This window comes from Myxine glutinosa, chromosome 7 (genome assembly GCF_964187855.1).
Source record: "Myxine glutinosa chromosome 7, kmMyxGlut1.1, whole genome shotgun sequence".
NCBI lineage: Eukaryota > Metazoa > Chordata > Myxini > Myxiniformes > Myxinidae > Myxine > Myxine glutinosa.
Window position 1 is genome coordinate 137787918 of NC_136267.1, and position 16168 is coordinate 137804085.

Genomic DNA, 16168 nt, shown 5'->3' on the forward strand with positions numbered 1-16168 from the left:
GTGATGCGTGGGATCTCGGCCCGGGTAAGCCCCCGTCCCTGCACCGAGTGCCGGACGCATCCAGCCGCTGGCACAAAACAACCAGCATCCATTGCTTGGCTTTACGAAGCCGGGCTTTGGACAGGGATTGGCGCACCGAGAGGTATTAGTGAGTAGACTGGGTGATGAGGTTAGTGTTTTGGACCCAAAATTGGAGAAAAACAAAATTTGATGATTGGCAAGGGATTGGCAGTAGTGATTGGCAGATGATGGGCAGTGATTGGCAAATTTTTGATTTATTGAAATTTGATGTGCAAAATTGGTAGTGAGAGACCCCCGATGTGGTGGGATGGCAAATCCACCATCCTTCCCATGTGGGGGGCAAAGGAGCACTAGATTATGGGGTGTATGGCAGTGAAAACTAGCCCGGGTGGGTTAGGATATTGTGTGTAGGGATCTAGAGAAGATGACCTTAGGTGACGTTAAGGTTAGTTAGTGACTGATACCTGTAGTGGGGACGCAGGTAGTTTAGTGTGGTTGATAATGACGTGGGAGCGCAATAGTTTAAAGGGACGACTGGGAAGCGCAAGTTTCAGAAGAGAGTAGTTAGCTGAGATGATGCTGTGTGTGTGAGAATTGAACAGGTGTGATTGCACAGGTGTGCAACTGGACAGGTGTGTGGAGCAGTGTATGAGTAGTGAGTGTGTGGATCAGCGCGAATGCGCTTGGGGAGAGAAGGGTGCAGGTGGCACCAGGTGTGAGAGCACAGGTGTGCAAGTACAGGTGTGTGGAGAGAGTTGGAGTGAGTGGTACGGAGTGGTGTGCATGGTGCGAAGGTGTGGATGGGGGAAGAGTGGACCCCCTTTCACGAGTACCCGGGGCGGGTTTTTAAGTGTTAGGTAGAGGGTACAGGTAAATTGTGGTTGGATATTGGCACTTGTGGTGCGGTTGCAGAATGGTGTTGTGAATGGGTGCATTAGTGTTGTGGAAATGGCTGGGCGTGTAGCCTGTTAGTGCGTGTAGTTGGTTGGGCACTCCACCACTGTGAGGATGTCGGCCAGGTGAGGCCGCAGGTGGGCTCTGGGAGCCGGTAGAATTGTGGATGGGGCCCGAGGATCCGGAGGATGGACCCGGGTAGCCCAGTGCCAGAGAGGGCACCGAGTGGGGAGAGAGCCAGAGGGCCTTCCCCAGGTAGTTAGGTTAGGGTAAGGAGCAGGTAAGCTCGGAGGCAACTGCAGTGGTGGAGGTGTGCAGGTGGGTAGACCCACTGGGAGAGGTACACGCCGCAGCCCAGAAATTGTGCGAGGGCACCGGGAGATGAATCGGGGGAGTGAGACCCCAAATTGAAGAGCACCACAGTTTGGCCAATGGGAATTGGTTTTTAGAACCCGTAGTGTAAGAGGGCCAATGGTTTGGCCGGAGAAAGACCCCGGGTAGTGTAAAGTTGTTAAAGTCATTTAGGAAATAGTTAGGATTGAAGAACCTGTCGCACCATACGCAGCCACTTACCTGTGGTGATGATGATGACTCCACACCTGTGTTTTCTTTGTTTTGTTGCAGGAAATGAGATTGCTGTGAGGATTTGTGAGACGCATCACGACGTGGATGAGACATTGGGGTGATTCCATCTCTCCCTCCCTAGGAGGGACTGATGATGAATTGGTAATGGCAAATTATGATGTTGAGTTGGAGATGGCAAATTTTGATGAGAGTTGAAAATGGCAAATTTGATTGGTTAGGAGGGAGAGAAGACGAATTTGGTATATGGGAGGAACGGGGAAGACAGTAGGGATGTTTGTTGATTTGTAAAGTAGATGTTTATGGGTAGTGTTGTGTTTTGTGGATACAGTAAGGGGTAAGGGAGGGGCCATGTAGGTTACCTGGTGGGGGGGGGGGCGTACGATAGGAACGTACCTGTCTCACCTGGTTCCCATGTGCCCCCAGTGTGCATCACCTTACATTGCGTGCACTTTTGCGCCCTTACCACCTTACTCACTTGTCTGCTTCTTTTGTCTCCCACCTCCGAGGATCTGGCTTTGGGGTAGAGAGAGAGGAGAGAGAGGTGCTGGCTGCGCAGTTGTGGGCCTGCACTTTCGCTGTTTGCTGCCGGGATCGATACACCATATGGACCGCAATGTTTGTGGCCACCCACAATGGACCGCAGTTCGTTTGCGGCCAAGCACCACCCGGGGATGGACCTATGGGTCAACGTGGCACCTATGCCATACAGGTGAACCACTTTTAGTTAACACCAAGTGCACCACAAGAAGAGCAAGAGACACCTGCAGGGTTAGGGGTTGTCGAATTTATTTTTATTCCAATGAACAATGGTGACTGCACCGATTGGTGGTGGGGTGGTGCTTTTGATGCTCGGGAAGGGTGCTCTGCACGTTATTAAAGGCCGTCGGCCACAGAGCACTCGTGGGTTGGTGTATCGATGCTGGCAAGCGCGCTCTCTCTATGCATAACATCTGCATGTGTTCCTCCAAAAACAGGTCCTGGATCGTAGTGTAGATATCAGCGTAATCTTGTAAATAATGCTCCCTACCGGCTGTATGTTTAGTTTGAGAATTCTTTCCGGATTCGGTTATCCTGTGGGTGTGTTTCTGTGAGGAGAAGGGTGCAACGTCGCAGGGGGACATATTTACTCATTTGTGAATATCTGTAAAACTGTCGCACTCAGGGTAGAGTTAATAGTAGAGGGAACTACATTGCGTGCCACACTAAAGTAGGTAAAAATTTATCGGGTCGGGACGCCCCGAGGGTAGAGAAGGGTGCAATGTTGCGAATATGGAATTTGGCCTCCATATCCGCTTGTAAATATTCCCCTATTTTCTCCAATACTCCCCAACTTTCCCCAATCCCCCATTCCCTAGTCCCATTGCATGTAAATAACAATCAGTAGAGCCGACCTTCCCCTTATTCCCCCATTAAATGTCGTGCCCAGGTCCACCGCACCACACGTAGACAACTTTCGGACATCTTCCTAGTTATTCTTATTCTATGTCAGTTAAGGCCTCGTCTCCATTAATTATGACTCTTCGTTGCACCAGAATGTGATTATATGGCATCAGTAGTGAGTTTAGGACCTTTCCCATACCTCCTTCCATCTTCTTCCCCAACAATTACAACAACAACAGAGGAGATGGCGGCGGAGCGGGGGAGGATGCGTCCTCACACCGGCTCGATTAGCGCCATTGACCACGCGCTCCACGGGGTTACCACGGAGGGGCTGGCTGTCAGCTCCTCCTCAAGGGCGGAGCCTGGTAACCCCCCGCACCCAATCAGAAGGGCGGACCGATTCCATCTGGGGCGGCGCTAGCGAGCCGAGGGCGTGTCACTCCCCGCCGGATATACGCGGCCACGTAGCGGACGTGACGTCAGATGCGCCCCCAGCGGAGAGAAAGAAGGACCTGCGAGCGCTGAAACAGATGCGCCTGAGTTTGGAGAGGCCTGAGAAAGACCCGCCTGAGAAAGAACGTCACCTCTGAGCGCTGCGACGAGACCTCCCCGCATCTCTGGACCGAACCGTGTTGACCCTGCTTTGAGCCAAGAGTGCACCTTGAGCCATCGATACCCGCTTTCCTGCCATCAACCCCCGTGTGAGTCAGCCGTTGTCCCGTTTGTCTGTCGTCTGTCCGGGGATAATATAAGATTGTGTCTAAGTGCTTGTCTTTCTATGTTGTACCTCTCGTCCCTGTAATCTGACCTTCCGTAACGAATATAATCTCCTCCGGAGGTCTTGAGAACCGAATCCCTGGTGTCGTCATTTTATAACCCAGCCGGGTGTCTTCTTTTTCTTATTGAGCCAGCGTAACGCGACTTCGTCAACGTCGAGTATAGTCGGGTAATTTGTGCGGACACGACGGCCATTCCGCTCGGCCCACTTTGACATCAAAGTCGTGTCTGTAACAATATATATATATATATATATATATATATATATATATATATATATATATATATTGCTACGGTTTTGAGATTGCACATATTGATCATTAAAGGTTAAAGGGTTGCCCCCCATAGTTAGTTCCACGAGCAACACGTAGGCCCACTTGTAGTATTAGTTATGTCATAGTATGTGTAAGTATAGGCCATTTCCCCTATTAATATCTGCGTTGTGTAAAGACATGAGATTAGGTCCCGTTCATTTTGCGTCCACCCTGCAATTCCACCTTGATGGGCGAAATCCATCCCGCGCCCCATTTGGCTGCCCGCTCAGTTTGTTAAGCATTGGCTGCTTGACCCAGTTTGTTACACATCGGCTGCTCACTAGTCGAGTAACACGAGGTAGGCCTGAGAAGGAGGAGCGCGGGGTCTGGGTGGGGGCGGCATTGGGATCGGAGCGTCAGAGGCGATGACGGTAAGAGCCACTAGCCAATCAGGGCTCTAGCGGCATGGCGTGAGAGGGCGTGGAGAGGCACGTCTGGTGAGTTCGAGAAGGTTCGCGGGGCGTGCCAATATAAGTCGGTGCGCAAAGCCCTCGAGAGGACTTACCAGCAGGATTGGATGAGGAGAACGTGCAGACAAAGGACTTTGAAGGATTTGAGGACTCTCTCGCTTTCAGGCGTTGAACTGTAACTCGCCGTATTACGTGCGCGCCAGAGTGGAGGAAGAAGAGGCGTTGGCGGCACGAGTACACGGCTGCAGCCAGACGCGCCGGTGGCGAATAGTGCCTACTTCAGCCAAGCGAGTAGACGTGGATAACCGCCAGTGATAACCGTCAACCGCACCAGAGTCCACACCCTACCGTTCACCCCGTAATAACCCTGTGCGTCCAAACGGCGCACTACAAGCTCCTGCATTCTCCTCCTTCCATCTGCACAGGACGAGCCGGAGACCAGAGGGAGCTGCACGAGAGCCATCCCTGGACGCGTGGACCATCATCCTGCAGCTGCAAGCCCCGTGTGAGTGTGTGTGTGTGTGTGTGTGTGTGTGTGTGAGATGGGCCCGTTTGTCCTGGGTATTAAGTAAGACTGTATAAGGCTGCACTGTGTCCCCTTTTTCTGGAATCATTGTATTGTGTAAATAAACCTGTTATTCCTTTTTCCAATTCGATCGCCTCTGTGATTTCGCCATTGACTAAGCGTGGCACGAATAAGACCGCTAGAACCGGGTTCACCATCTAAACGGCATGGATCGCGTGTACGCACCGCTCGGCGTCTCAACACACATGGTTCGTGCGGGGATTATTTCCTCGCTTCCAGGGCAGCGCGAGTAATTAGGTAATAGCGAATTCTAGTCCTAATACCCTATTTCGCGCTGTCCGGAAGGGATGTCATAGGTCCCGGGTCCCACCAGGCCAGTCAAAGACAAGGGGACTAATCCCCCCTTGGTAAGGGGAGAAGGCCAGCGGTAGATCCGCAACAATATATATATATATATATATATATATATATCTATCTATAATTCCAGTAATCTCTGTGTGTATGTTTGTATGTTTGTATGTTTGTATGTTTGTCTGTGACCGCTGTTTCTCGACAACCACGGGTCCGATATACTTGAAACTTGCCAGGTATATTGCTGGGGACCCGAGGATGTGCCTTTTCAAGGTTTCATATTAATCGGACAAGTAGTTACCGAGCTATGGCGATTTCTTTACCAAACTCCGCAAGCCGTTCGCTTTGGACCAAACCATTGCATGTAAATAGAGGGGGGGGGATTGTCACCGTACTCGCAAGCCGTTCGCTTTGGACCAAACCATTTCATGTAAATAGAGGGGGGGGGATTGTCACCGTACTCGCAAGCCGTTCGCTTTGGACCAAACCATTTCATGTAAATAGAGGGGGGGGATTGTCACCGTACTCGCAGGCCGTTCGCTTTGGACCAAACCATTTCATGTAAATAGAGGGGGGGGATATAATTTTAGATATATATATAGTACGGGCATGCCCTAGTATATATAAATTCGTATATGTGCGCAAATTTTTACGTGCACTGTTATTGAACGTTGTGTTGCACACGCGGGTGGGTTTTATGAGATGGAACGGAGACCTTCCAGGTCTCAAAGCATCCACTTCTGTTTGTGTGTGTGTGTGTGTGTGTTTTTGTGTGTGTTTTTGTGTGTGTGTGTGTGTGTGTGTGTGTGTGTGTGTGTGTGTGTGTGTGTGCATGTTTGTGTGTGTGTGTGTGTGTGTGTGTATTTGTGTGCAATGTGTGTGTGTGGTGTGTGGTGTGTGGTGTGTGAGTGTGTGTGAAAGCAGTGAAAGTCAGAGCTTTGCTTCACAAGCGACTGCAGTCGGGTGGTACATGCTTTGGATTATTACTCATAACATCAGCAAACGTGGTGACAGGTTATTGCAAACACACATCACACGATGCGAAACAATAATCCATTTCCGAAAAGGCACCTTCGTGTTTTGTGACATTATGCAGAAGACGAGTCTGCTTGCCCCATGAAGCCCATGCACTGGACGCCATTGAAGCTTCATCTGAGACCTGTACAGGCTCCATGGCAGCCGAGCACAAATAAAAAACGGTGTATTAAAGAAAAAAACAGGCACCAAATTCAGGCTGGAGCGGCTTGGTAGATAAGTGGGTGAAGCGTAAGTGGTTTAACTGCCATGGTGTGCGTCTGATTCCTCTGGAGGCTCAGAGGAGGGATTTCAATCGAATTGGTTAGACTCATACGTGCACGCTAAAGATGGGCTGATAGGACAGCCTGGATATGGCTTACTCACTCTTTGGCTGCAGATTCTGTTTTAATTCTCAAGCAAACCATAAACTGTCATCCTGACGCGTTGCATCGAGTGGCGGTATCCTCCGGCGGGGGATGTAGAGAGAAGCTTTGCCTACTGTCTGCGAGTATTTTGTTGTAGCTAAGGAAAGTTCCAACGGTAGGGGAAACCATGAAAGATCCAAAGGTAGGGGAGACCGTGAAAGATCCAACGGTAGGGGAAACCATGAAAGATCCAAAGGTAGGGGAGACCGTGAAAGTTCTCGAGGTAGGGGAGACCACAAAAGATCTAGAGGTATTAGGGAGACAGCGAAAGATCTGGACCAGAGGTAGGGGAGACTGTGAAAGATCTAGAGGTAGGAAAGACAGTGAAAGATCCAAAGGTAGGAAACATCATGATAGATCTAGAGGTAGGGGAGACCGCAAAATACATAGAGGTAGAGGAGACTGCGAAAGATCTGGAGGTAGGGGAGACAGCGAAAGGCCTGGAGGTAGGGGAGACAGCGAAAGGCCTGGAGGTAGGGGAGACAGCGAAAGGCCTGGAGGTAGGGGTGACCGTGAAAGGCCTGGAGGTAGGGGAGACAGCGAAAGATCTAGAGGTAGGGGAGACCGTGAAAGATCTAGAGGGAGGGGAGACCGTGAAAGATCTAGAGGTAGAGGAGACCGTCAAAGATCTGGAGGTAGGGGAGACAACGAAAGATCTGGAGGTAGGGGAGACAACGAAAGATCTGGAGGTAGGGGAGACAGCGAAAGATCTGGACCAGAGGTAGGGGAGACTGTGAAAGATCTCGAGGTAGGGGAGACCGTGAAAGATCTAGAGGTAGAGGAGACCGTCAAAGATCTGGAGGTAGGGGAGACAACGAAAGATCTGGAGGTAGGGGAGACAACGAAAGATCTGGAGGTAGGGGAGACAGCGAAATATCTGGACCAGAGGTAGGGGAGACTGTGAAAGATCTCGAGGTAGGAAAGACAGTGAAAGATCCAAAGGTAGGAAACATCATGATAGATCTAGAGGTAGGGGAGACCGCAAAATACATAGAGGTAGAGGAGACTGCGAAAGATCTGGAGGTAGGGGAGACCGCGAAAGGCCTGGAGGTAGGGGAGACAGCGAAAGGCCTGGTGGTAGGGGAGACAGCGAAAGGCCTGGAGGTAGGGGTGACCGCGAAAGGCCTGGAGGTAGGGGAGACAGCGAAAGATCTAGAGGTAGGGGAGACCATGATAGATCTAGAGGTAGGGGAGACCGCAAAATACATAGAGGTAGAGGAGACTGCGAAAGATCTGGAGGTAGGGGAGACCGCGAAAGGCCTGGAGGTAGGGGAGACAGCGAAAGGCCTGGTGGTAGAGGAGACAGCGAAAGGCCTGGAGGTAGGGGTGACCGCGAAAGGCCTGGAGGTAGGGGAGACAGCGAAAGATCTAGAGGTAGGGGAGACCATGAAAGATCTAGAGAGAGGGGAGACAGTGAAAGATCTAGAGGTAGAGGAGACCGTCAAAGATCTGGAGGTAGGGGAGACAACGAAAGATCTAGGGGTAGAGGAGACCGTGAAATATCTGGAGGTAGAGTAGACAGCGAAAGATGTAGAGGTAGGGGAGACCACAAAATATCTAGAGGTAGGGGAGACCACGAAATAACTCGAGGTAGGGAGACCATGAAAGATCTGGAAGTAGGGGAGACCATGAAAGATCTAAAGGTAGGGGAGACCATGAAAGATGTAGAGGTAGGGGAGACCACAAAAGTCTTGAGGTATTGTTACAAATTGTTGTTACCGCGAGTTGTTGTTGTTACCGCAACTAGACCACGAGTTGTTACAAATTTTGCATTTTTTACCACATCTTGCCAATGAAACGAGAGAAGCGATAATTTCCTTTCTGGTCAAAAACGAATGTGTTTATTGAATAACAGGAAAGTGAAATTAACATTCAAAACGAAACAGTTAATTAACTACTTAGCAATTAATGAATGTGGAAAATTGTAACAACTTATCCCAAGGGTGCGGTATTGTTGATACAGCATATGGGATAAGTTGTCACATTTGGTACCAACGATTTGATAAAACATGAACAAACAGACAGACAGGGGTGAATACATAACCTCCGTCCACCTTCAGAGGCGGAGATTTTTTTTAAACATAATAATTGAACAAAAAGACACAAAAGTCAAGTTAAGGCTCAATAAAACAAATATCAAGCAGAAGATGCTCCTTCCATTAGTTGTTTGCATTTTTAGAAGCCCTGTCCTTTGTAGCAGACGCAACACTAATACGACAAGTTTCAATACACAGAATGTCACCTACATTTTGTTGTGATGATTTTTGTGGGGTGAGGTGTGACACTGCTCATTATCGTTTTCCCCACGTCTGTTTCAAGTCTAAACTGATATTTTTATTTTCAATTCAAAATCTCTTCTTTTAAATCTTTCATCGCAATTGCCATCGCAGACAGGTCCCCTCCCACACTCCTCTCTTCTTTTTTTTTTTGCTGTTCCTTTTCTACTGTTGCATCCTTGTCCGGAGCTCTTCCACGAGCCTCGACTTTGTAGAGAAAGAACATAAAACAATGTCAGTGAGCCGTTATTATTAGTAAAATTTATAATAAATGAGGTTCGAGTATAAACAATAACATATGCAATTTACGATTGTTCATCTATTCTGTGTCATAGTCAATTACCTCTTCCTTGCAGAGGTCACAGGTGCAACCAACAGGCCTTCTGCGCATGCACTGTGGGACCATTCATGGCATTGCATGCATTGTACTCATTCTTCTCCAGGTGCAGAACTGCGGTGAACATCACCACACACCAACATTCACAGTCAACTTTTGGTTTGTCTTCTATTCTATACCAGTCGCACAATGTACATGTACATGGGGGTACAGACTGTCCAACCTCTGAGCTGTGGCTGGGTGGGACGGGTGAGGGCTTTCGCACGAGCCGGGCGACAACAGATGAGGTTCGGGGCCTACCTTATGATTCCGAAAGCCCTCGGGTTTTAGGCTCTCTGGTGCATTTTCACTGTTCTTCGGTACTATACATACTGACACATTAAACTTTGTTACCCTGCGCTCGCGAAGCGAAAAGCGTGGTTAAGCATTCAGGTACGTACGTACGTACGTGTGTGTGCGGTGTCTGCATTTTAAAAATTCATTTTCTCGGCAAACGTTGGTCCAATTGACATGAAATTTTCACTATAAGAGGGCCTCCTCCTGTAGGATATTTTAATGATTATTATGACGTCATAGGTCACGTGGTACAGGCGCCATCTTGGAAAAAATTCGCACCTCCATATCTCTGAAACCAGTCCATGGAAATAATTGAGACCTGGCTCAGTCAAGTACTCACCAAGGGGAATAATATATGTTAATGATGATGTCATCAGTGCCTTCGTTATGACGTCATAATTCGACAAGTGCAACACTTATCCATCCGATCATTATTTTAAAAAAAATTCAGCAACTTTTGGTCTGATGGACACGAAATTTTCACCATAGGAACGCCTCCTCCTTTCGAATATTTTAATGATAATCATAACGTCATAGGTCATGTGGTACAGGCGCCATCTTGGGAAAACCGAAAAATGTTGCACCTCTATATCTCCAAAACCGCTGCATGGAAAAAATTGAAACATGGCTCATTGTAAAGAACTCCATATGGGGAAGAGGTGTTGTTAACGATGACGTCATTGGTGCCATAATTATGACGTCATAATTCGACAGGGACAACGCTTAGTCTGATCAGTTTGAAATGTATTGAGTGTGACCAATGCAACAATTATATTAGAGAATATAAATGTATGATGTCATCGCTCACGTAGTCTGGCAGCCATATTAGATCAAAGGGGAAAAAAATGTTCAAAAACAGAGGAGTTGGCTCACACCAAGTTGACTGTGCAGGATAAGTATTCTAAGAATACCATCTAGTTGGTTGTCATTGTGTTTGTTTATTGATGTCATCGTCACTTGTCGAGTGTTGTTTTCTTTCTCGCCAAATAACTGACATTAGTGTGAACTGTGAACAGCATGGCAGTAGCTGGAATAGAGTCGCAATACATGATAACTTGGTATTTAAAAAATGCTTCGTCCAAAAATGACAATGCAATGTTATCAACTCAACGAACAAAGGCATCAGCATGAATCTGATCGGTATTCAGATCAGCAACTGGATTGGTTTCAATTGTGGCTGGTGCTTGCAGCTGGCTGGCCATAGCAATCATGATCGTTATTGTATTTGCAAACCGCTGATGTGTTCAACTTCAAAAGCTCTGCTGCAGATTTTTGAGCCAGACAAACATCGTATGTTTTTCTTGAGCATCAGCAGAGATGTAACCGTGCTCCTCTCTATGTGGCTTCTGTCCTCGGAGTCAATTTTACGGACTATAAGAAAGCAGCGCTTACTGTTGGCATTGCTTGGAGAGAGAGAGACAGAGAGACAGAGAGACAGAGAGACAGAGAGAGAGAGAGAGAGAGACAGAGAGAGAGAGAGAGAGAGAGAGAGAGAGAGAGAGAGACAGAGAGAGAGAGAGAGAGAGAGACTGACTGTTTCTTCCTTTTATTACAAGAGTACAAAAAATCAGTTATGTTCAGTCACAAAGAAACAAAACACAATAAAATGGTCTCAAGGAAAGGTTATTTTCAAGTCATCATCATCAAGTGTGCAGATGACATCATTAAAAACCCATTTTTCTTTAAAACATGTTAAATTCTTGTTCATTTTAAAAAACCGGTACTCTAGCTTTAGTCTTGCATTTACAAGAGCCTTAAGGGTGAGCAGTACATCACATGACGAGTCAGAAGCATTTCCCATTTTTTTCTTCCTGGATTTATAAATTGCAAACTTGGCCTGGCCAATTAAAAAATTCATTAAAACCACATTCCTAAGGGAAGACGGTCCTAAAACACCATAAATAAAAACATTGTGATTGAAGAGGGAACCAAGCTTCACAAAGCGTTCCTGAAGGAATGTAAAAAGAGGTTGCAATCGTTCACACTCCAGGTATATATGCGGTAGGGTTTCAATGGATGCACAGAAAGGGCATAGATTAGAGTTAGCAGTAGAAAACCGGTTCAGTAAAACATTATAAGGTAAAATCCAGTGTACAAGTTTCCATTGAATATCTCCAACATACTTTGGAGTAGGCAAGAGATAAAAACTTCGCCAATTGGGGCAATTGGGTGGTATTGGGGGTAAAACATCCCGCCATCGAAGCCTCGGGTGCTCAGAAAATGTTTTTGCGTATAAAATTTTAACGTACGCGTTGTACAGAGTTTTCTTTGGAAAGGCGGGAAGGGATAATGCAGTATCATCAGGGCTGTTCAGGCCAGGGGACAGATTAAGTGGCGGGCTGAAGACTAGGAGTTTGGGGAAGTCACCCGCTGTTTCCTCGGGGGAAGGGCCAAGTTCCTCGCAGGTATTACGATACGTTGTGGATATCCCTTGAAGGAACCGAGAGATGATCCTGACAGATTTTATTCCGGTTTTTTGTGCCACAGCGGCAGCACTCAGCCGGCAGCTCCCAGACTCTGTCATGAGGTCTTTCACTCGCAGCAGCTTGGCATCAACAAAACGTTGAACGAGTCCCCTATTATTCAAGCTGTTTTCCAGGAAGGGGTTGTAGCATAGGGGCTCGTTCAACAACATTTCCATGTTGTATGTTGCCATTTCACGGGAAAAGGACAGGGCTTGCCAGGCGTTCATCACCCCTTGGTAAAAGGTGGGCAGCAAGGATGAATCGATTTGATGAGGGTTCATCAAGAAAAGTTCTCGGTCGTAACCCAGCTTGCATGTGAGCTGTAATATGCAGTTAGCCAGAGGCCTCCAGAGTAGGGCTTCATCTCCATATACAAGTTGGCGCACGATATGAAGCCGGAAGACCATAATCCGGCTGCGGATATCAATAAGACCTTGGCCACCTTTAGCGAGTGGCAAGTATGCCACGGGGGGTTGGAGCCAGTGTTTCCCGCTCCAGAAAAAGTCGACAATGCTCTTTTGCAGTGTAATAAGAAGGCTCCCAGGCGGTTGTAGGCATATCATCTTATGCCATAGCATAGAGGCGACAAGATTGTTAATGACGAGAGTTCTTCCGCGGTACGAAAGTTGGAAAAGAAGTCCTTTCCAGCGGGCCAGTTTTGCCATTACCTTGTCTGGTAATCCCACCCAGTTCTGCTGCTCAAAGGTGTTGTCTCCGAGGAAAATACCGAGGTATTTAATGCCACTTTTCTGCCAGTTCACTCCTCCTGGTAGGACAATTGGCGGGCAATCTCCAGGTCCTATCCAAAGGGCTTCACTCTTCTTCCAGTTTACCTGGCCTGAACAAGCCTGACAATATGTTTTTAGTGCCTGAGCCACCGCAGTGACGTCAGTACTATTTTTTATATAAATACAGACATCATCTGCATAGGCAGAGACTTTTAGCGGTGTGGTAAGAATTGATCCAGTGAAGCCAGAAATGTGCGTACGTAATTGGAGCAGAAGAGGTTCGATGGCAAGAGAGTATAAAAGTCCAGATAGCGGGCAACCTTGCCGTACTCCCCGTTGTACAGCAATGGGGCTACACAATACTTGATTAATTTTAAGAACACTGGATATATTACAATACAAAAGTTTAACGTACGAGATAAAAATAGGTCCAAACCCAAAATTCTCTAAAACTCTAAAAAGGTACATGTGGTCAATACAGTCAAAGGCTTTTCCTTGGTCAATAAAAAACAGACCAACATTCATATTAAAATTGTTACAAAACCGAATGGTATCACGGATAAGAAAGATATTATTAAAAATAGTACGTCCAGGAATACAAAAGGATTGATGTTCTCCTATTAGTACATTCATAAAAGGTTTCATTCGATTAGACAAGGCTTTGGCTAAAATTTTATAATCCGTACATAAAACAGAAATAGGACGCCAGTTCTCTATAAGTTGAGTGTCCGCTTTCTTAGGAATTAAGGTGGTGACTGCTCTCCGGCAACTCCACGGCAGTTGTCCATCCTCTAAACATTCATTCAATACCCGCAGTAGGTGAGGTCCAATGGTGTCCCAAAAAAACTGGAAAAATTCACTTGTCAGCCCATCCAGTCCAGGGGCTTTATCAGGTTCCAAGGCCTTCAAGGCAGCGGTGAGCTCAGGTAACCTAAGAGGATCCTCCAACTGCTGCTTCTGATCCTCCGCCAATGTTGGAAGGTTAGAAACAAGTTCCGATATTGCATCCTGGTTAATGTCATGCCGCATAAACCGTTGTTTAAAATGTTTCCGGGCACATTCCCTGATTCTGCCATCTTCATAAAGGAGTTCCCCATCATGGAGCAAGCGTGTAATCATTGACGAAGAGGCCCCCCTTTTAAGGCTGAAGAAGAATTTGGTTGGAGCATCAAGGTCGTGTATGTACCTCATCTTCAGGCGCAATAAAGCATTTTGTGCTCGCCTTTCGGATATGGAATTCAGTAAGGCCGTTTTTCCATGGATTTGTTGCCTCATTCCCTGGTAGCTCACACTTGCGGTTCCCTGAAGCTGTTCCTGTAATTCCAGGATTTCATCTTCAAGTAAGGTTGTGGGTTTTCTTTCCTCTTGAACACCATACGCACGATATTGTTGGCAGAACAGTCTGATGTGCGTTTTGGCATTATCCCACCATTGTCTGAGGTTTGAGAAATTCCCTTGGGAGGCAACCAGAATATTCCAAATTTCCGGAAAAATGTCCTTAAAGGTACTATCATCAAGTAAGTTGTTATTAAATTTCCAAAAAGCACTCTTGTGTTTCGGGCAGGGGGCAGAAATTTTGAGAAATGTTGCGCTGTGGTCCGAGAATCCTGATGGGCAAATTTTGGATGACAGAACGAGGCGTTCAAGTGGAGGATTAATATAAAACTTGTCCAAGCGAGCAAGTACAATATTACCCTGAATACATCGACACCATGTGTATTGCCTGATTGATGGGTGCTGTACCCACCATATATCTGTCAAATTCATTTGTTTTAAAAATTTGGTGAGAGGGATTGTGGAGGCAGGATGGGGCTCTGCACTGTTCCTGTCGAGTTGGGGTTGGAGGGTGCAGTTAAAATCTCCACCAATACAAACATGATTGTCTTGGTTTTTTAGGGCGTTTTGACTGTCGAGGGACGTTAGGTGTGTCCCAAGGTCATTAAAAAAAACTCGCCGAGCTACAGGCGTACTTGGGGCATAGATATTAAAAATAGTATAGAATTTTCCATAGTAGTGGAATTCTAGGGATGCTAGGGATCCCTTGTGTATTTCGTCGAATTTAAGCGATGAAGGCGAAAAGGAGGGGCTAAGAATTATTGCGACACCACCTTTGCGGGAGTCACCGTTACTAAAGAAGGACAGGCCGGGGAAGAGCCTACACCACTCTGCGACACAGCAGTCGTTGGCATGGGTCTCTTGTAAGAGGGCAATGTCAACTTTCTTCTGCAATAAAAAATCCCTTACTTGAACTTTACGGACAGAGCTACATCCTCCGTTAATATTCAGGCTACAAATGGAAAAACTCATTACAGCTATAAGGAGGAGTGACCACCACTCAATTTTTTGATAGCAGTTCATTCTTAGCTTTTTGCAACCACTTCTTTAAACGGTGACGTTGGGAGGAATTGAAATTAAAAACGTGGGGCCGTTTTACCATCAGTTTAGCGGAATGTATAAAATCAGGTAGCTCCGGAAAAAAGGTTTCTATTACAACATTCCTTTTTCGGAATGTGTCCTTAAGAAACCTTTTTATCTCGGAGGGAGGGATTGGAGGGATTTCTTCTTCCTTAAGGCTACCACATTCACTAACAGAGTCATCTATATCAGATGGCTCAGATGGTGTGTCACACTGGTTTTCATCATTTATCTCCTCACCGTCATCACATCCCTCCACGTTATCGGATGGGGCATAGTCCATAAAGGGGGGGGACGGGGAGGGAGAGAAATGAGCCATCTTCAGGGGAGGGGGGGGGAAGGGGGGGTACTAATTTTTGTGGTTCAACCATATCAATTTCTAGGTCAGTAGACAAGGGCGAGGATTCATCCACATCTATGTCCTCCAATACCGAGAAACGATTTTCTGTGACGAGGGACAAATCTAGGCCAGAGAGGAGGGCCTGTCGGTTTTCAGTTGTAGGTTTTTTAAAGAGGTGACCGTTTTCATCTGTTGTTTGCAGATGTCTTTTTCCTTTTGGGCAGACTAATTGAAACTCGTCCTGGTTAGTGGGAAGAGATTGCAAGGGTTTGGGGGGAGGGGGGGGGAGGGAGGACGTGATCATCGGGAGGGGGATCCCATCGGCTACCACGGCGGGAGAGGTAGGATCAGTTATAGCAGGCAACAAGCTGTGATTGGACGATGTCGCCTGGGGGGTGAGATCTATAGTTAACAGGAGATGGCTGCAATTAGATCCTTCAGTAGAGGGAGGGGCCCCTGTTTCAAGGGGAGGGGAGGGGGGTACGGCGGGGGGGTTTGGATTGGTGGTAAGAGGGCTTGGGTCGGTGGTGGACAGATTGGGATCAGTGGTGGTAAGGCTTGGGTCGATGGT